Source organism: Takifugu rubripes, chromosome 10 (assembly GCF_901000725.2).
Source record: "Takifugu rubripes chromosome 10, fTakRub1.2, whole genome shotgun sequence".
Lineage (NCBI taxonomy): Eukaryota > Metazoa > Chordata > Actinopteri > Tetraodontiformes > Tetraodontidae > Takifugu > Takifugu rubripes.
Genome location: NC_042294.1, coordinates 3,735,789 through 3,758,208, shown reverse-complemented (window position 1 = coordinate 3,758,208; position 22,420 = coordinate 3,735,789). Strand labels below are relative to the sequence as shown.

General features: G+C 44.2%; 1 protein-coding gene across 10 annotated transcripts in view; it reads right to left on the bottom strand.

The window, feature by feature from the left end:
- Window positions 1–20,898, bottom strand: part of sema5a (sema domain, seven thrombospondin repeats (type 1 and type 1-like), transmembrane domain (TM) and short cytoplasmic domain, (semaphorin) 5A) — a 91,955-nt gene extending 71,057 nt beyond the window's left edge. For 3 of the 10 annotated variants that reach the window (XR_003889830.1, XR_003889829.1, XM_029842850.1), the window contains exon 1: window positions 20,393–20,898. The gene's annotated coding sequence lies outside the window, so the exon portion shown is untranslated. Of the gene's footprint in view, window positions 1–10,582; window positions 10,668–20,392 lie in introns of all 10 variants that reach the window. The other 7 variants (XM_029842853.1, XM_011607812.2, XM_029842851.1 and 4 more) reach the window with 4 other exon arrangements.
- Window positions 20,899–22,420: the final 1,522 nt, after the last annotated feature.

Here is a 22,420-nt window from a genome sequence, read left to right as displayed (position 1 = left end):
TAGAGCACATATCTGCTTCATTTCTGCATGTAATTAATACTCTATAGCTCCATGACATCAAGCAGCCCAGCCCAATAATTCTTCTGTGCAAAAGCAGCAAGTTTTACACCTCAATTATGTTATAAATCCATCAACCGAGTCCTTCATTCTTTTATTTTATGCTGTTGAGAATAATGCTGACGGAGAGTGAGCAGAGGCAATGCCAAAGGTTTAGCAACAGTGATAACAATCCTTTGCTTTGCAAAAGCCTCCTCAGAGGATCTTTATTCTGCAGTTCAACGCGAGGAGAATTATTATTTTACTGTGCGTGAAAGTTCCATCTGTTTTTCCTTCAGGACCACCAGAGCGGCTCCCCCCACCACAAGGATGATTTAGTGCGACAGGTTAATGGCACTCGAGCAAAAAGGATTAGCACCACCTTTGTTGTCACGAGGCCTTCATTTAAAAGGAATTAAAAAAAAAAAAAGATATAAATTGCATTATTGGCTCAGAGCATCAGGCAGCCCTGTCGGTCAGGCATTGGTGCTTTATTTCAATTTGTCCTCCAGTGGAAGGTTTTCTTTTGCCTTCAATGTGCACATATGAGCTCCGAGAAGTTTATGTGCGGATGTCATTCAAAATCCACCGTGACACCCAGGCAGCAGGAACATGCGGCCTGGCCCTCTGAGTAATGCAAAACACCTGCCAGCCACAGCAGGAAAATGCAAGTGACAGCCAGCGCCAGCTTCCTCTCTCTCCATTCTGCTTTCTTTTCCTCTTGGTGCTCCGCATGTCAGCTCGTGCCGCTTCGCTTTAAGTCGATCTCTTGTTTCATCCCAAGCTTCTCTCTCTCTGCTGGTTCTCTTGACAGTCTTTTATGTTTTTCTTTTTCTTCACTCTGACAAAATCCATGTCTCGCCTGTTACGGCTGAATGCACCGGAGAGGAAAACACATGTGTCAGGTTTCATTTGCGACACTTTTTTAAATACCTGTTGCACAAATACCGGCAAGTAGAATCATGGACTATTTTATTGTGGATTTTGAACAAGATTTTACCACATACGCACTACAACGCAGAAAACAGAACCAATTATGTAATTTCTATCCCAATTAAGTAGGATTATTTTTGTCTGGACCCAAAAATGTAAGAAAAAGGCTATAAATCATCATGAAGTAGTGTGAAATGTATCTATAAAGGTTTAGCTCCTGTAATGCATGAAAAGTTTTGGAATAGCACATGTGATGGAGATTATAAACACCCCATCATTCCAGAGACCTACTGTATTAACAGCTTTAAAAAAAAAAAAAATCATCTGCACAACGGAAAGCAGAGAAATGATGTTTAATATTTTTGGCTGCGTATTTATAACATACCCTTTGTTCTTGGGCCATGTCTGTATCAGCCTGATAATGAATGCTAATAATTAGCTGTATGGTGAAACAATTAATCTGATTTATATGTCACCCCCCCCACAAACTGTTTGAACTTTCATTTTCCCAGAGCGGGTAGTGTTTACCCGGCACGGGCCGCTCCCGTGTCCTATGAGAGGGAAGTGGGAGAGCTTTCTGCGCTGTAATGGTCTCAACTCTAAATCATCTCTGGGGCATCAGTACAAGCCCCTGCCAACCACCGCCAGCACCTCATCCTTCTCCTCCTACTCCTAATTCATGCCTTCACACCGCTACACTTGGAAACGTACCCACAGAGGCAGCATGTTCACAATCACCCCCCCCCCCCCCCCCATCGTCCTGGGACCCTGTGATGGATAATACTGTCTATTAACAGCAGAAATCCTGCAGCTAAACACAGCTAATATGAACGACACTGGAGGTAGAACACATGTACAGACCAGCAACACTTCCTCCCTCTTCCTTTTTAAACAAGAACTTGTACAGCAATGTGAGAACATTTAATAAGTTCTGTTTGATTAGCAGCTCTAGAAACCCTTCAAGTCTCTTTTGATGATGCACTGATGTTTGTGATACCGCTACTTATTTCCAACAGCAAATTTGCTCAACTGCCAGATTTCTGGGTAAAAGAATGTTCATGGCTGTATTTTACAATAGTACTTTAATAATACTTTTACAAGTATTTAATTTCGCTCCATTGAGTTTATTTATCATCAGTAACTTTGCAGACTGGATGTTGCAACCAGCCCATAATAAGTCAACGTGTTCAGTGGACAAAAAAAATAAAAGCCTCGTATTTCACAAAAGCTTTTTTCATTTTCCAGATATATATTTTTTAAATTCTGTGTGTTTATTTGAATCAATTTTGTAAATGTGGATGGAATCACACAAAAAAGAGCTGAGGTACAATAACTGCCTACATAATTCAATGGTGGAAACATCAAGTATCACAATGTAAAATAACCAATAATCAAAATTTGTCTTGATTACCGAGCTGGTTCAAGTTGTCACGGTGCAGCGTTATTTGTTTGACATCGATCATGTGATATACAGTATATAATATAGTTATTATCAATCGAATCAACACTGAATTCTTTCAACCATCAACATTTAGAATAAAAAACATTGTTAATTCAAGAATGGAACCACAGCACCTCCTCAACTCCCTGACGAAACCTGAAGAAATCCCTCTAATCACTTTTTTTTAATCATCTGCAATAATGGTCCTCAAGTTCACACCTTCAAGTGCAAAACATTTCTGGAGACACACGTTGATATTTCCCCCATTCAGACGCCTCTGAACCTCATCAGAGAGGTGCGACGGCAGGAGGAGGAGGAGCAGGCATCAGATCTGAGGTTGATCAGGAAGACTGTCAGCACTGCAGCTGGTAAATCACAGTCATGTCTTGCATGCAGACAGTTAATGCCTCACAATTAAAATTGTAAAACACACACAGGCACTGACATGTCCAAACTTGGCATTAAATTTTGAGTGAATTTATATTGCTCTGCTCGCTTCATTTTGGCTGACTGTTATACACAAAGCTGCCAAAAAGTCGACGTGCTATCACGGAATCTTGACAAATTTTAATAAATACCAGTTCAAATCCTGACATGCAAATGCTGCCAGGAGTCTGCGATCTGTCCCTCAGATCAGAGAGGATCACACGTTTTATGACTGTTGCACAAACTTAAGCATTCTCTCGCTGCCTGATCCAGACCACCAGCGCCTCAGTGATTTCAGTTTGTGATTTTTTCATTTGAGCAGAAGATCAATTAAAATTATGCAGATTATTTGCAGGAATGGACTCAAAATAGAGAATGCACACATATTTTCCATCACATATTCCATCACGTGAAGACACTGTGAGGACTTTACAACATGAATCCCTGACAGGAGGCTGGGTGCTGAGGGTGCTGCAGCACCCCCTGTGGCAGGAGATGACAGTGTTCGTTACACCTGTATCAAATTTTACCTATGTAGTACCAATTCAGTTCCCTTACATTGACACCCACCAGCAAAAGAACAAGCACAATAAATGTGTTCATTATTGAAATATAATGTTAGGACCAAAAAAGTGTTAAACAAAAAAAAATTGATCCAAAAAAGTTTCAACAGGGTCTTTACAAAAGAGATGCTTCTTACAGTAAATTGATGCCTTGATAGTAACCAGGTGAGCTGAACGTCATAGCAACAGTGTTGCTCACGTCCCTCGACAGTATATCTCAGGGGTCGGCAACCCAAAATGTTGGAAGAGCCATATTGGACCAAAAAAACAAGAAACAAATCTGTCTGGAGCCGCAAAAAATTAAAGCCTTATATAGGGCTTATAATAAAGGCAACACATGCTGTAAGTGTCTATATTAGCTATATTAGCCTAATTTCCAAATGATAAGTAGGCTACAACTACATAATGAGCATTCATGATGAAATGTTTATTTTCCCTGCAGCGCATCCTGGAGAGAATGAGGCACCACGTGACCGCTCTGCTGTAGATGGAGCTTTAAGTTTAACTTCCATTATAATGAGATGTTGAAATTAAATATTTATTATACACATTTATACAGCATTGGAAAACTTTTAAGAATGTTTGTCACGTTTTTCCTCCTACAGAAATTATATTAAAACAATTTCCATTTTCATATTTTTGAAAAAGCTCCAGGGAGCCACTAGGGCGGCGCCAAAGAGCCGCGTGCGGCTCCAGAGCCGCGGGTTGCCGACCCCTGGTATATCTCATAACTGGCATAATGGGATACCACCATCTGTACCTGGAGTCAGAATGTCCTCAAGTTCCAAAAAGTTCTCATTCTGCCGGTCAAATGTGTATGCTAGTTTTCATTATGCAGCCACACACACACCCGCAATCACAGACACACTCTCACACACTCACGGATTAACACCGAGTGCTGCAGTGGCGATCGCACCTGTCTAAACAGAGTTGGTCGGTGTGAGAATGGGCGACACAGTGCTGTGAGACACCCCCCACCTTAGTCCAGACACACAGCAGTAAAATCCTCCCAGACTTTGCTCTCGCCCTGAACACATAGAGGCTACTATAAAAAGCTGTGTCAGATGTGTGATTTTTCTTCACACTGTCTGTCACAAGACTCATCAGCAGGTTTCTGTTTGCTCCTCCACATCTCTGTGTGCAGGTTTTGGTGTTCGGACCCCAGAAAACACAAACACGGATGGACAGGAGAGGCACCAGACATGTGAGGCTAAAGGTCACCTGGGAATGGAAATAAATAATTGACCCACTCAGGGCAAAACAAAAAATGCTGTAAAGTTCTTAAGTCTGGTTGTCTCAAGGGGACAAATGACTGATTCCCTGAGCAAGAGTCCAAGCAAGTGAGTGACTGACAGACTGACAAGTGAGTGAAGAACTGCTGCATGACTGACAGATTCAGTGGCCAATTCACTTCTTTAATTGCCTTTTGTCAGATTCCTCAAGCCTCTAGTTCTCACCTCTCTCTGACCCTTTTGCCCGTTATGTCCCATGGGGGGGATGATGGAAGACGAGTCTTTTTGAAGCCAAAAGTATAGTTTGATTATTTGTATTCACTTTACAGGAGCTAAGAAATGTATGAAATTTTCAATTGAAAGTTGAGCTAAATTACTTTATTTCTCAGCATTTGGAAAAAGAGATCATCATGTATGCATGCTCACACGTGTATGTTTGGTTAGAATTACTGCACGGCTCCGTAATCTGGCTCGCAATCTGAACTCTATTATGTTCAGCAAACAGCTCTGCACTGAATAAACAGTCAATCAGACAGCGCCTCTTTAAGTTCAGGACGACGCTGGAAGTTTGATTTGTGTTGAATGTGCCATTAGACGAGCTGCCATTAATCTATAGACTCTACGAGACCTTCTGTGTGTTCATGGCTCGTGCAGAGAAGGGCTGCAGCTGATGGGACACAGGCTTCGGAGCTGAAGGTGAACAATTCTCCTGCTCAGATGTTATTTCCCAAATATCCTGCTGAGAACTGCGGCTGGTGATCTCGGGGTCAGTTTAGGTAAATAACCTGACTCATCACTCTTCCATTTGCTTATATCCTGGGATTCCCCCTTAATATTGTTTTTGCAAAGCCTGGAATCCACAATGACTCCAAAGCTTGGATCCCTTACTGAGATCCAAAGCCTCTCGACCACAACCATAGATTCAGCGCAGCTAAATCCAGTGCACACACACACACACACACACACACACACACACACACACACACACACACACACACACACACACACACACACACACACACACACACACACACACACACACACACACCACTGTCTTGTTTAAAAAAAACACACCCAGCAATTTAATCCCAGTCCCACCCCGGCCTTCCAGAGGTTCCTAAATTCTGCTGTTCTTTTTACTCAACTGTAGCACCGATGTACGAGCCCGTCTGCCTCCCATGTGCACGTGCGTGCATCTGCACAACACAAGAGGAATGGTTTCAATAAAATGTGGCAGAGAAAATCAACTTCGGGCCTGAGACGAATCTGTCCATAGGTTCTTTCACTCCCTGCGGATCAGCACCGCCTGTCTGGCCGCCTTTGAATACCTGGACTTGGAACAGTTGCAGTAAAACTGGCAAGATGATCGTCTGAAGAAGAACAGGCCATTTTTAAACCTGCTCACCTTCTGTGTCGGGGGTTTTATCCCTCGCAGCCATTCGCCTGAGGTTAAAACCTCTGCAGTCGTTCCAAGTGGTCATCTGGCAAAAGGCAGGCATACACCCAGTATCATTCAGGATGCCCACGCCTCACACACATACATGCAGGTATAATTTAGACGAATTTAGAGTCTCTGAAGAAATGTAAATCGCATTTCCTTGGTGTGCGAGATGAAACTGGGGTACCTGGGATCTTGGACAAACATTCACAGGCTGGAGAACAGTGGATGAGGAGTCACACCCTCATCCACCATTAAGGCAAATTAATTACTTTAAAAATGTTTTGTTAATTAAATGAAACTGTGTCTTAAATAATAATTAGCGTTCATATTTGCAGTAGACTTGGCAGAATATCCATAAAGCCCAGTATTCAGTATCTTTCGAGTTACATCCAGGTTTAAATAAACAACTTCAACAAATGTGGGTGCACAGATAAGAAACTACTGTAATATTGTTCGAAGAGTTGAAGAGCAAACCTTCATTTAAGCTCTGCTGAAAGGGAGAAACCCTGATGGAAGTGCACAGCACAGAAAAAAAGGCCTTTTGGTGCCAATTAACATTGTATAAATTCTATATACACGATGTCTAATCCTGAGGACGAACTAAGAGGTAGCCGCATTCGAAGAAGAACAGACAGAAATACAACAAAAACCAAGCTGACCCAGCTACTTGTTGAAACAGAAACTCCCCACCCTCGGCTACTGGGGCTCTCAGACTCAACAACAACAACCTCAGAGCTCAGCAGTGGATTAAACCTCAGAGTGAAACTAAAAAGTCTTTCTGACAACAAAGCAAACATGATCAGAAAACCTGATGATCTAAAGCAACATTTGAATAATCCCCCCCCACCCCACCCCAAAAGAATGCATTAGGTGAAGAAGGCTTGCTGGCAATGTAGCTATCACACACTGCTCACACTGACACATGCACCTGTGAGGCTGGATACATTTTAATGCTTTAATTACTTGCTAAACGAATGGGTAACAACAGCCTGCCAGGGTGCAAAATCACAGTCCATGCAACACAATTCACCATTCAAGGCTTTCGTTTAGAAGAATTAAACCAGGGCCGCGCACGAGTATCAAGGATGACTGCTGAGGTTTCACAAAACAGACAAAAGCTGGCAGCAGAGCGTCTCGCTATCGTGGTGCTAACAGAGTGGAAAAGAAATAGTCATCTGAGGGTTCAGATGAGATAAAGCACTGAGCACCATTTTTGATCATAATACTTCGTTCGCTAATATCATAATCAATCACATTAGCCTTAGCGCTGACAGAAAATAATCTAGAGAATGATGGATAAAATCTCTTATGCTGTAGAGGTCGAGTCACTTTGGCTTCGCTTAGTGAAATCTGTATGTTGGATCTTGTACAGCAACCTTAGCAAGACAATTAGTGCTTCTATATTTCAGTGTAATTATGAAGTTTTTATACCCATTTTAGAGATAAGCTAATATTTCCCCCTCCTGTCTCTGGCTAGGCTGCTCTGATTAACACTGATAATTACAACGGAACAGGCACTGGATGCTAAGCGCACAGGATATCCTGACAAAAGACCGTTTGGCTTCAAATCGATACTGGCTACAAAGGTTTGGAAGCGGTTTAGGAAGAGAAGGAACATTTTTTTTGCCAACAGTCAAGTGCAAAATGGCTGACAATCACAGTCAGCAACCAGCCAATGGACTCAAGAACTGAGGCAAAAGATAAATCCAGAAAATGCTGCCAACACAGGTAATTTTTTCCCCTTCACATCTAAACTTACAAAATGAACATGAACAGTAGCTAAAAAAGACAGAAGCCATTTGGGTACACATGATGGGCTAGAGTGCATGTGGCAGAGGTTAGCAAGGTTGCTCCACAGCAAAGGTTTTTCTTGATTCTATGTGGCGTTTTACCAGTTTTCCCCGCAAACATCCATATTTAAAAATATCTCAATTGCCCCTGGGTGTGAGTGTGTGTCCTGTGATAGACTTGTGACCTGTCCTGCTTCTCACCTGGTGACTGCTGGGACTCCATCCCCCCCGCCCCATGTGGGCCCAAGTAGGAGCAAGGATAACAGAAAATAGATGAATAATACAGCATAGAGAGATACAAGGTTTGCGGCGTCTCAGTGACTGTAGGGCACAAACAGAACACTAAAGAAATATGATAGTCAGAGCTATGTTTGCATCTTGCTGCTCTCAAGCTGTTGAATTAAACTTAAAGAATTATCTCGTAAAAGAGAATTTGATTATTTTCCAATCGTAAAAACGGAGATGGTTTTGGAGCACACCGCCAAGGCAGGATGATTCTTCTCTAATATTTAGTTTGACGTCAGCTTTAACTGGGGTTCTTTCTCAGAAATAAGATATTATAAACTTTAAAGTATTTTCTCCTCTAAATGAAGTTCTGTTCCATATCTCTCATTCGTTGACACGACAAAGTGACTTGATTGCTTTTTCGCCTCGAGTAGACTGAATCTGCAATGGCGCGGCTAACAAAATCACGTCACCGCTAGCTCAGACCGAGACGGAATAGTAAGAAGACAACTGTAATCAATCTTCCCTTCTTGTTCCTGCCATCAAAATCCCCGCGATAACAAGCCGAACAGGCCGCAAACACCTACAGCAGAGTAATTATACGTCTGAAACTCATCAACAAGCGCATCTTTTGGCAGGAGAATAGCGAAACACACATATGGACCCAGAGATGCCGACTTACTATATAAGAAAAGTGTGGCAGGAGGTATTGTAAATTAGCTCTGGGCTCCTGTGGAACCAATTAATTACTTGTTTGTGTGTGTGTGTGTGTGTGTGGTGGTGGTGGTTGGGGGGGGGGGCACTTTATAATTGGTCCAGTTGACGCAAAAGACAGTAGAAAACTGTGACGTTCTTAACTTTATAAGAGCTACAGCACTGAAAGTACAAACCCGAATGATGTTTGTGTGTGCGTGTGTGAGCGTGCGTGCATTTGTTGGCTCTCTGTCTCCTAGAACATGTCTCCTGAGGGTAAGCTGGGACAACAGAAGAGGACAGAGTTGGAGACGGAGCCTGCAGGCATCCGATGCGTTCGCATCTCCGAGCCAACAGATGTCTTATCCCCCATGTCTCAGTACTGCCTGTCTCTCCCTTTTTCCTCTTCACTTGTTTCTCTCGAGGAACCTGAATGGCTGGTTTCACAAGACTAAGGAGCCTCGTTCACTCTGGAAGATATCCTCTAAAATTGATGCCGTTGAGATATTCAGTCACCTGACACTGCAGCCTTGGGAAGTTCCTATCTTTAGACTTGTTGAGGTCACCAGAAATAACTATTTTTTGGCTCCCTATCCAGCAAAAACCTTTGGTTTGGTACCATGACTTTACAGAGTCATCCAACATTTCCCTTCTGCAAATCCACAACTAGGGTGGTGAGCACCAGCTGCGGGTTAGGGGCAGTTTAAAGGGGACTGACAAGCATAGGAAAAGCATGTGACCTCTGTTGGAAATATGGAGTTGAGAGTTCTAAATCCTTGCTGTCCCTGCACTTTCATGTGTGTTGTGTTGGGCTCCAGAGACGCCGTCCTGTGCCCAATAGTAATGTCGAGCACCGAAACATCGATCTTCAGTCTCAGGGCGCTTTTAAAAAAAATAAAAAAATAAAATCCTATGGTTTTTTTTTTTCCAAAGACAAATCCAAACCGGATTTGTGCTGAAGTCGGTAAACTTCCGTTCTGGGTCATGTGATCAGACCGGCAATGCCAGTAGGGAAAACTACTAAAGCTGGAGGTCTGTGAAACAAGCAAATATTTTCATTTCTGTGTGCACCTTTAGAGACTCAGTCTGAGTAAAGTCAGTCACTCCCTTGAGGTCAGAAGATGCACACTTTAAAAAAAGATTGTAATACATAAATAAAACAGTTTGTGTCCTGAAAGGCTAAAACTTCACTAAATCTTCAGCATCACGGCTTGATGATTAGCAACCTGCTGGGATGCTCTTTCTGTTCGATCCACACAAACCACAACAGCACTAAGGACTCGCCAGTGTCACTCAAATGAGGTTCGTTAGCACTTATGCCTCACAAACTCTGGAATGTGACTCATTTCTGGACTTCCCGTTTCAGAAAATAACTTATTAACCTTAGCAGCATCCTCCAGCGTGCTGCATGAATATTCATGGCTCTATTTATAAGCCATGAATTTGATCGCTGCCAGCTTTAACTTCCCAAATTTCACATCGGCACTGACTTCCATTTGAAGAAGCACGAATGAAAGGTGATGCAAACGTGGCACCTTTGTTATCGGGACCACATCAGTAGCTGCTATTTTTCACACAAATACTAATGACGGAATCGTTCTTTGCAACATGCTCGCTAACTGCTCTAGCTGGCTTTTGTGGTGGAGACTTCCTGTATTAAATGCCAAATGGTGGCTCACGGGCTGCAACACATGCACTCCAGGATGCATTAACAGCGGCACCGTTCAACCAAAAAAGAGGAATTGCCTTGAGGCTTTGTTTAATGCATAATGTTCTTTTTTTAATGACGCCGGCACACTTACAAGGGCAGGTGTAGAGGTATTAAAGTTGCATCTGCATCGCTGCTGCTCTGCTTTGTCATGAGCATACCAGAGAAAAGGCTTCAGTCTGTGGAGTCAACAACACGAAAAGATTCTTAAGGGAACAAAAATATAGGTGTGAGTGTGTAAATATCATCTACCCTGGCACATCAGAAGCCCTTGTTAACACTTTTTATGGGTTAAACTGCAAAGATGAGAAAAACCTTGCCCTTCCATCAATCTATGGGCTGTAATGGATGATCTGCGACTGCTACAGAAACGCGTGTCAGCAAGTGTGAAAGTGAGCAGGTTCTGGATAGGTGCTGCTCTTTAAAGGACCTCTGTAGGAGAAGCTGTGGATCCCGGCCCATGTTAACTCTGAGCCTTTTATAGCTGATGAGCCAGAAACGTATGAAAGGCTTTGAGCTTCCCATAAAAAAGATGGCTTGTGCATGCTTAGGACATACATACGAGATCAAACACAATTTCCTTATTCTGTTGGTTTAATGCACGCATGCGGCTACAGCTTTTAACAAATCCCCACCCGTCTGCGGGAACAATGGCATTTAATCAGGAGCAACAGCTCTTATCAACTTTCCTGACAGTGGGAGCGACACCTGAGTCGGCATGGCATGTGTCTGTCTAATTTGAGCTCACAGCTAAATATACAGTCTCTTGCCCCTCCGAACCAGGCGGTTCATGATGTCTTTAAAACCCACACATCAAAGTTGAATATCATTACTTTTAACTCCAATACTTTAATTCACTTTCCACTTTTAGGTTCTGGCTCGTCTCTCTAGATTTTTTTTTTTTTTTTTTTTAGAAATCCTGATGAATATTAATGCGGCAGGAGCAGATTACAGCTTCTGAGGGTGTCAAGTCTGGGAATCCAGCTGGGCTGAAGTGAATGTCCAACAATGATGCTGTAGGTTGATGCAGACTTTAACTATTATAATTCTTTTGTAATTATAATAAAATATTCACAGGTCATTCTCTCGGTGTTGACACGTCGGTTAGGGTTAGGGCTTGATTGGAGGCCAAATACAGATGTTCCTGCCCCACACGGTGGTTTCCTCGCCAGCTAAAAACACGCGTGTATGTGCACAGCTGTCTGCCTGATCCAAATCTATCTATTACTGCTGAAATACCTCTTTGTCAGTGTAGTGACCTACTTGTACCAGTTTATTTTCTTCTTTCCTCCCCTCAAAGTACCAGTAGAACCGTGCTGTTTTTGTTTACCCGAGTCTGCAGACAGGAAATGATTTTAAAACATGAACTATGTATTATATCAGCAGTTTTCATAATTTTGCACCTTAACTAAAAAACCTTAATACATCAATGGTTAATTTCCTAAAATGGGTGTGAGAGAATGCAGCTCCCCCAAAAAAATTAAAATTCAGCTTTCTGTGCGCTTTTTTTTTCTCTTTTAAAGCACCCAAATCTGTGTCATTTCCACAACATGAATTCCAGATTAACACAAGTGTTTGAGAACGATCTGATTATTCCTCTGTAATTCTGAAAGGGCTGCCTTTGGTAAAAATCATTTCTTAGGCATTTGCATTCGAATTATAACAAACAGAAGTCAGGAAGAGGTAGGAAGCTCAGAAAGAGCAATTTAAAAACTGCATGACAATTTTTTCTGCTCAGATCTAAGTAAATTCAGAACAAATTTAAATGTGTGTGTGTGTGTGTGTGTGTGTTTGTGTGTGTGTGTGTGTGACGTGTGCATATGATACAGTCTGTGCTTCAGCTCATCTGAATGCTGCTCCACATTAAACCTGCCTTGCTCAGTCAGGTGTATGTGAAAATGTGCGTTTGCGTGTCTTGATTGTGAGCGTAAACGCATTTCTGCGGGGGTCAGGTCATTCCTGGAGACGCACGATAAAGTCACGCATTTTGAGTTTGAGGCCACTTGAGGTCGATTTCTGGATGGTATTAATGAAAGGAACGGAGGATAAAGGGGATGGAGGAGAGGGTGAGGAGCTGTTGGATAAGATGAAGCAGAGGGAGGGCAGAGGGGAGTTAAGGGGGTTAGACTGGAACAAAAGGAGCGCTGAGTGAGGAGGAGAATGGAGGATTAATAGAAGATGTCTTTGGATAGAAAGAGGAAGTGAGGTGCTGCTATAATGATATCTGTGGGCATCAGAAACTGACATTTCTTACATTTTTCTGGTGCGTGTCTGTGTTGGGGGGGGTGGGCAACTGATGTAACTGGATTAAGGCACGAGGCGTTCAGGGCAGCTAGAAAAGCAGCAGATCTGCCTCAGTTTAATGGGAAGTGAAGGGAAACAGCAGCGTTCCGAGCATCTGGGAGCAGCGGTGGAGTCAAGCAGGATAGCTCTGTTCCACTTTTCAAACTAGCCGCGGCTCCGGGTGCGGCACAGGGCAGAACTGTTTAACCTACGTCTGTTCCTGTGTGGCCCACTTCCATGGAGGGGCTCCAGCCTGTGTTTTCACACATTTGGGACAGGGGTGGGAAATATTAAAGATTACTAAAGAAAACTGCTGATAGCAAGATCAGCTAGCATTTAATCTTCTAGCAAAGGAGATGGACATCACCTGTTGATCAAAGTCTACACAGACAGACAGACAGACAGAGAGACAGACAGACAGACAGACAGACAGACCTTTTAAGGGTTCTTAATTTGTCCTTCAGTTTTCCTCACTCCTCTTCAACTGAAGAAAATCTGGAAGTAAGAGTTTATGGTGGCGGAGACTTGGAACTGAATGTAAAAAAGAGGTGCAAACGAGTCAAACAGAAGCAAGAAAAGGGGGGGGGGGGGGGGGGGGGGGGAAACCATGGCGGTTTACTGATCTGACCCAGACTGTTAATGCCTGCGCTTTTTTCTGATACAAGGGCCCCCCGGCAGCCTGTGGCACAATTACACTATTCTTCTGGGGTTTCGATTCAGTGTGTGTGTGTGTTTGTGTAGTGAGGGCATGTATGGAGGTGGTAAAACAGCAGAAAGCAAATAAATATGGACCTAATGATCGCCTCCACCCTCTGCAGGAGTGATGAGGAGGGAGGTTTTCCTGAGAGGAACGCCAGCGAGGGGACAACGGGACCCACATGTGGGTTCCAGGTGTTTTTAACTCTGTGTCTGCCACTCTGATCCATCACAAGGTCACCTTGTTTATTATTCAGCTTTTACAGCCGTCTATAAATCCAAACAAAGCTGCTGGGCTCTGTTCTAATACGAGCCAAAGAACTGTTTCACTCAATCTGCTAAACTCGCCACGACTTCCCCGTTCATGCTTTATTTCTATTAAGATTAAGTATTCAAGGCCAATAAAAATCACTTTATTGAGACGTTCAGGTATCTTAAATTTAAGCTCAGGCTTCATCGTGGAACTCTTCACTTAATATTGGAAAAAAAGGAGGGAAGTGGCAAATTTTGCATGAGAGAACATGCAGCTAATTTACAGCCCTCCACTGAGGAAAAAATGACAGCGATTCACAGCAATGTTTCTTTAAGTGCATTTTGCTACCAGTAACCCAAGTAAATTTAACATGCAATTAGCTTCCTTTGCTGGCTACCCATGGATCCAGAGTTAAATCGGTCATCTGGCCCCTTCGATCACAGTGAAAGTGAAGAAGAGGGTCTGACGCGGGTTTAACCTGCCATTAATAACTGCTTTAGCTTAAAAAACACGACCTGCCTACAGGCACATGTCCACGCCAATGAGAAATATATTGAAAGACATGAGAAGGTAAACGGGGTCATTGTGCGTGTGTCTGTTGCAGCCCAGCGGGGAAGGCTGCTGTTGTTTTGGAAAGATTATCTCCCAAAATCACCCGTAAAGCGTCGACCCCGTCCTCACACTTGCCGTGGCTGCACAAAAAAAGGTTATTTATCCCCGAGGATGAATTTAGTTTTGTCTGCGGAAATCATGAGGGGGTCACTTTGAGACAGGAAGAATAAAAACTCTTAACTTGCGCCATTTCCTCCCAAGCATCAGAAGCTCGCAACAGTTTTCTCGCCGCATCGCATTCCATGACTCCGTTCTATGCCTTTTTCTGAAGTTAATAAAAATGTGTCTGCCCTGCAGGAAAGAGTCCCCTTTTGCCCTTAACTGTTGCTGAGGAGGGAACGCTCTTTCTGCCCAGAAGGCCTTTTGGGAACAGGATGGAGCACAGAATATATCAGGATGCCACAGTGCCTGCGCTTCAGAAAGGGCAGAGGTCTATTTTTAATGACAACAAGAGCGCTGCAACAAAGTGCTGCGGTGAGGCAAGTCCAGAGGAAATCCATCCTGTGTGTAGGAGTTTCTGCTGCCTCGCTGCGCCTGTCCAAGAGCGCTCTTCCAGAGATGGAAAAACAGCGGCATTGTCATGTTTTATGTCTTCTTTGCATCTGATTATTCATCAAGGAAAGCTATTCTACTTTTTAGCAACAACGGCTGCTTATGGCCTATGGATAGGACATTGGGCAATGCTGCTCATCCAATCAAAAGATCATATCAATCTCAGAGGAAACCTACAGATATATTCATTCAGTGTGTTCTTCTACTGCTCTGCATTTGCGTGACAGGTGGTCACATGACCACCACTTTGAAGAGGCAAGGCTGGAGGGAACAAACTCCAAGAAACATCACACATGTTAATTTCTCACATCTTCTCCCCCCTCAGGTCCTCACAGGGCTGCAGTTCTATTCAATCTAAGGCCAGAGTCCAGTTTATTTATTTGATTTGTGGTTTGGATGATCATTTAACTTGTTGCTTTGATCCTCCACTGAAAACTAGAGACTGAGCGGATGAATCCGTGAAACCGAAACCCTTGAGCACTGACACTGTCCCCAGCACACAAATAAATTGCATTAACTCTTTAAAAAGCTGCGCAGGAGATTTGGGGCTGTGGTCTGGTCACGCTGAGGTCAAGCAGCGCTTGAGAAAGTGAAACCAGAGCTTTTCCATTCCATTACCCCCGCTGACCTCCTGTGGAACCAATGCTTGCACCTGCCCACAAAACAGGCCTCAGCACTCACAACCTCCATATTTACACTGGCTTATCACCCCCTCTTTGCTAATTTTTGAAACTTTATTTAGTGGAGTCGCCTGACTTGTCTCCAGGTTATGTAGGGTTACGTGTTTTAAACTCCTCTAGTAAACAATGCTTCACACAGGAGGCAGCAGTGGAAGACACGATGTACTTCATCCCCGAGAATCTTGGAAGAATCGACTGAACTCCCAATGGGGGTTAGGGGTTAGCAGCGCAGGCATCATGTCAGCTCCTGAACGCAACACACTCCTCATGGGAATCCAATACCAATAGAGGCAATGCTGGAGAAAAGAAACACTCTCTAGTTTCATGAATGGCATAATCAGACTGCTGTATTAACTAGCCAACACTGTTAAGAATAAAGAATAACGGACCCTCCAGGCAATTTGTTCTAGAATTACCCCAGTGTCTTTTAGCAACAGATATCCTTATCGCTGGAGCCCGGCTAGACTTTTAATAGACTTAATGTTCCATAACAGAATATCCCAGGATGCCGTGTTCTTGTTTGTGTACATGGACAGACTACGTTCTTTCCAGACGAGTGGTAGTCACGTCAGCACCAAGTCGACAAAGTGGGGGCTGTGCGGCAGGAGCCTTCAATCACCCTGATGGCTTACTCAACATGCTGTTCAGGGAAAGGATAATATGTGGTTTGTTACGTTCTGCCAGGTCATACGCCCTCCAGGCCCCAGGACCAAGGCAGCGTAGCATCTACACCAGGAGAGCCTTCCTGTCTGACCTGGGCTTATGGGTACTGTACCTCACGTATTTATCAGTTAAAGTGGACTTCTTTTTCTTTTTTCAAAAAGTGCAAAAAAAAGATGGTTTTTTGATTCCTTAAATTTGTCCTTTTACGTTGTTTCAATAAGTTTTCTATTTTTGTAGGTGGAGCTGGACAGTGGGTTTAGAAAGCCAACATTAAAAAGAATATCCCCACTTCAGTTCCATTATGCTGCCGCGTGCAGCCCGAGAGACAAACCAGGGCCTGTAGAGCCAATGGTAATTGAAAGAGACGAGGTGTGCGCTTTGCCGATGCGTTGACGCTCTTCAGAGATGGATTTTAGCACCTAAACGGAGAAAACAAGACGGAGACAAAGTCCGTCTTCAATTCCCATGTGGGCAGAATGACATCCCTTCAGTTTTTCATCCCTCTTCTGTTTTCTTTCCCTTCTCTCCTCCTGACAGCGCCCCTCTGTGATGCCTCCCTCATCTTGCTGCTTCCTTTTTTCTTTGTTGTGCTGCCCCAGCTGCCTGTCTCCCTGTCTTGTCTCTGAGGACCTCCAGCTTTGACGGATGAATCTGACAGATGCATCCAGAGGACCAACCAGACCGCCACCTCAGAAATTGTATATGAAACAGTTCCAGGATCCTGCCTGTCTACTCATCAATCCTTTTACCACCTGCGCTGTCTCTGCAGAATTCCTGGTGATCTCAGTCCTGCCCTTTCCCTTTTCAACATGAAAAACAGCCGCCTCACTTGCTTTGTCTCCCAAACTTAAGTTCTTATCTCTTTACCTCCGCCGTTCAAGATCCCATTTCCCTCTCCATATCTCCCGCCTGATCTCCTTCACTACGTCTTCCTCCCTTTCCATTTTCCTGCATGGCCCAGCTACCACATGCACGATGCCTTATCTGTTAGATGCTATCTCTAATTTTGTCATGAGGATAAAAAAGAAGGCAGTGCGCTGTACTGTCTCCTCCTGCCTGCGACGTGAAATGATTCTGTCGAGGATATTGCTCTGATTATGGCTCTGTAATGATTTCAAAGCAGAGATAAATGTTTTCATTTGCTCAGGATTAAAGGATTTTCTGAATTTATATCCTCTCACTGATCAAATTACACTTTTTTGGCTGTGTGAAGTTCTTAACCCATCACAGCAAAATAGTGTTTTATCGCAGGATGATGAGACGCAGATAAACGTCCTGCGAGGAGTAAGAAAAACCTCTAATGAGCGGCACACCTGAGCTTCAGCCCTGTTGATGCAAAAGACCATAGAATAAACACAAACATCGTGAAAAGCTCAGCTTCAGTAAAGCTGGCTGCTAATTTAGCTAAGAGCGATGCGACAGAGCCTCGTGGGAGGCTGTTCACACTTTGCTCTCACCTTGAAGGAGGGGAAGCTCGTATAACAGAGAAAAATACGAGCAGAGCGCCGCCGTCAAATGATCCTCTCATTCATGCCTCAAAGACATTCGTCTTACAGACAAATACTGCCGGGTGACAGCCTCTGGTGGGTGTGAGGGGTGTCCCTGTATATGTGACAACTCACAACTCCTTTCATCCGTCAAAAGGCCCTAAGGAGTTCAGTCTGTCAATAAACAAAGACCAACAAAGAGGAAAAAAGGAGCGTCTGAGACCAGGCTGCTTTTTTTTTCCTCCCCATTTTTGAGGCACATTTGGATGATTCCGAGAACAACATGTTATGAATTTGCCCCCTCCAGTCAAGGATTAAGTTTAAATCTTGAAGAAAACTTGTAGAAAAACAAGCATTTATGCAGACGGAAGAGTAATCCATGATTTCCCTTCCACCTCTTCCTTCACAACTCTCTGCTCCTCACCACGGTGCAACGGTCTCCAACCTAAAATGAGTTTACAATAATCACATCTCCTGTTGCCGCACAACTTTGGACCCATCCCGCTCCAACCTTGCAAACTGCTTCTCGGCTTGAAAAGAGGCTTTGGGGATTACTTAATCGTGACCCAAATAGAATCTCCCCGTTCTCAGTGTGGTTGAAAGACACCTCCCTGTGCTATCCGAGTGGACTTTGAGGTCGCAGCCATGAGCGGGGATGGCGCTAATGTGGCGTAGCGGTAGCAGAGAGTGACGGCTGCGTCGGCAGTGCTAATTCCCTTTGACGTGTGGACAGGAAGCTGGATGTTTCACTCAGACACTGCAGACACCCAGGCTTAGATCTGAACAGCAGAAGCAGCAGCAGTGCTCATGCTTTGCTAGGAAACACTATTTATTTATATTTGGCTGCCCTGGTCCTGAGCTGTTGGCAGCCCAATCATCACCCTGCCTGGTTGAAGCAGAGCTCTGTCGCTAAACGGAGATTTTTTGAGTCACTTCTCACGTCCAACTGTGCAGCGTTCCAGGATCCAATGTTTGCTAAGTGATGAAGAGCACATAAGAACTTCCCAGGACCTTGACAGAAACTCATCAGTCTGAATTCAACGTAGACAAATATGTGGCTCTGCTCACCTGGGCTACACAGACAACAACCTCTGTCTGATCACAAATATTTCACATTTTCTGTGACTGAATCGGCCCTGCGGGAAACTTTTGGGAGCCATGGCAACACCACACCAACCAACCACATAGAGTTTATATTCACCACAGTGATTTTCTTTCTTTGTTATGCAGAGAGAGACCAGAGATGAATCTGCTGCGGACACAAATAAGAGCTAAAATTGGTACTAAATATTTGGCGTCTGCCTCCTCCTGCATGTGGGATAGCTCTCCGGAGCAGCCGCAGAGTGGATGCCATGTATAAATAGTATGCGACGGCAAAAAGACGAAACCCGATGGGGAGGACAGGGACCACTTCAACTATTGTTCAAGAATCCAAGTTTAGTCACAATAAATCATGCGTTGATAAGGCTTAAATTTAGGGGGCTGTGTGCTATAATCCACAGCCAACAAACAGCTCCATAGTGAGGCCGCTTGTACAAGGACAGAGCGTCTCAAGCGCCGTCCTGCTGCTGTCCGATAAATAAGTAACCAAACGAGCCCCAAAGAGCAGCATGGGGCCAGAGGGTAATGGTTGTTTGGTTTACACACGCATCATAATACCTTTCACTTTCACCCCTGACAGGACTTGAACCCCCCTTGATGAGAAGCTGAATCACAAAAGGTCAACGACAATGGGCTCGCCATTCATGCAGTTTCTGTGGCGACCACATGGCCCCAATGGGGTCATTTTCACATCGGCGTCCCCCAGGGCTGGGATTAATTGCTTGTTTTCTGTGTCAGCGCCCGTGCTCAATCACGCTCTTTACAGAGCCGAGGAAGGTGAAGCTGGAATCCAAACCCAGTGCTCCTCACAGTGTCTGTGGGGAAGCTACAAAACTCGAAAACTTAACATTTAAGGCTGCAGCATTAGATCAGGGGGAATGTGTTCAAAGCTCCAAAACATCCAAGGAGCCGCATAACTACCAGTGAAATGGAAAAGGCGGTGGACAAACAGCAACATCTATTTCGACTGAACTTCAGCTTGTTGAAGATGAATCAGTTCATCTGCTTCTACCTGCTCAAGTCTGAGAAGGTTGGATCGTAATTTGGATTATAGACCTATAGAAGTTGTGATGTCACTTCAGTCTGTGTTTGTGTAAACAAATGATGCAAAGACCAACTTTAAAAAATAATATCAAAACTATAAATTACAGTGAGCAAAAGGTGCATTCAAAGACGTGAACAAATCTGTGCATTTGTAGAACGCAAAGATGACAGATGACAGATGATGGACAGGGACAGCAGACTCAATCTGAACATCCTCCCTGGACGCTCCTTAAATGAGCTTTAAAATAACCTCCCGCTGCAATAAAGACACAACTGGAGTTACTCTCTATAAAACCACAACCAAAGAGACACTGTAAGAGATGAAAAAGACACAGAAACGCTCTTAAATCTAATGGTGGCTGCACGCTGCCAGCGCCACCCAGCGGTCGGACGCCGTAGAGAAGAAATGCAAAACTTCTCAAACTGATTTATTTTCATTTCAATTATACTGGCAGGATTTTTACGTTAAAGCGGAGCACCACGTTAAAGCGGAGTCCTTTCTGAAACGTGACAGAGGTTCTGTTGGGTCTTACCGAGTGAGGTGCACAACTCCCGTTCATCTAGCAGAGGGAGACGCTGCGTGTCTTGGCCGGTGAGAAGAATGATGTAAAGAGACAAATCAAAAGAAAATAAAAATAAATGACCTCGAGGTGATAGATCCTCACTTTGGAAGGACGAGCCGGGATAACCTTATCCCTGTCGAGATTCCTTCAGGTTCTCCGGTCCCTCCGGAGTCCTCTGTGCTATTTCCAAAGCCAGGCGCTGTGTGCCGATGCCTCCTCAGCGCACGGCTTGTAATCGGACACCGCACTGTCGCGCTGCGCCGCAGACAATGCGCCTCCGCGCTCGGGGAGGCGGGTCAAAGCCTCGACGTCGCCGTGAGTCAAAGCGAAGGGGGCAAAAGGGGCAGTTCATTCACTAAACTCAGTACGTGAAGTGGAGACGGACGGTGTGTCCGTAGTCACGGCTGCGCGGGGAGCTCCGATGTCTGAGGAGTGCGCCCCCACTTTGGCTCCGGCAGCGTGCAGAGACGTGGCAGCGGCGCACAGCTGTCCTGCAGGTGGAGGGAACCAGAAAAGCCCGAAGTTGGATACACACGTGGTTGAAATTAGTTCGGGCCAATGAGAATTAAGGGTCTGGAAGGTCAGAGGTCAGACATCAACACCCAGAAAAACATTCAGTCCTTTATCAATCCGCATATACAGGTGGACGTGTGAAACAGCAAAGGTCTTTCATAAACGCACCTCCACGTGCAAAATATAATGGACGAAGGTGCCAGTGATGAAGCTCAAGCACAATAACAAGACAATGTTCTCACTTCATCTATTATCTGGCTCAAGTGTTGTCGGAGTTCAGGCAAACATGGAATCAGCAAAACATGATTTAAACCATCATTTTTAGATTTCTAAACAAGAGAAAGTGCACCCTGTGTGTGTGTGTGTGTGTGTGTGTGTGTGTGTGTGTGTGTGTGTGTGTGTGTGAGAGAGAGAGAGAGAGAGAGAGAGAGAGTATTTCATAATAAATATATGGTATAAAATCATGAAGTATGTAAATTCCTGTCTGCTGTTCAGGGAAAAGTCCAGTAAATCAGAATGATTTTTAAGCAGTTTCTGAGATGAACAGGGAGGAAGAGGCTTACTGTTATACCTCAGTTGGCCGCTAGGGGGCAATCAACAACCTGAATAAACAGCTTATGCATACAGGCGACCTAAATGTTATATTCTTGTGCATTAACATCAGTGTCAATGTACAAGCAAAGGGTCTTTGTTATTATCCACTTGATTATATTAACTGTTAACATTGTTTTTGTTTTACAAAATTCACAGTTGCATCTCTTTTCTGAGTCATGAACGCTGCAGAATTTAATGTGTCTTAGTTTGAAGATCTATTTTTTGTGAGCTGAGCACAGCTGCAGCGGCACAAATTGGAGTGTGTGTTCCAGCAAGGTACAATGATCTCTGAATTTTCCTCACTGCTCAACACACTTTTCTCTCCTGAATAAGGGACGCTCAGGCGAACAACACAACCTGCAGAGCTTTCAACTAGACTTCAGGGCGAGGCTTCAGCGAGGGCTCCTCCGAGCGGCACGGGTGTCTTTGAAAAAGCTGTCACACTGATGGATGGTGATGGATGGATATGAGGCCAGTTTCCACTGCAGGAACTTCAGGGTAATTTTACAGGACCGAGGTCACCCCGAAGGGCTATTTAGAGGAATTTTTACCAGGGACTAGCCAAGTCCCTTCTCTAGGGCAGGCACTAAGATTAGCCCAGAAAAAATCATGGGTGGGGCAAGAGGTTTACTCAGTGCTGATTGGTTAAAGCTCGACCAGGATGTGACCCAGCAGAAGAGGAGCATTAGCCGAGGTTGCTGCTTCTGCTCTTGTCCATCGCATCCATCGCCACTTACACAAACACACAAACCACAAACATGGCAACCAGATACAACTTGAACTGATCTGAATCAAAAAATGTCACATGGGCCAAACTGCACTCTTCATGGAGCTGTAGGCAATCATGCTCTCTTAGAATATGACACCGCCTGAGCTCCTTCCATTTACCTC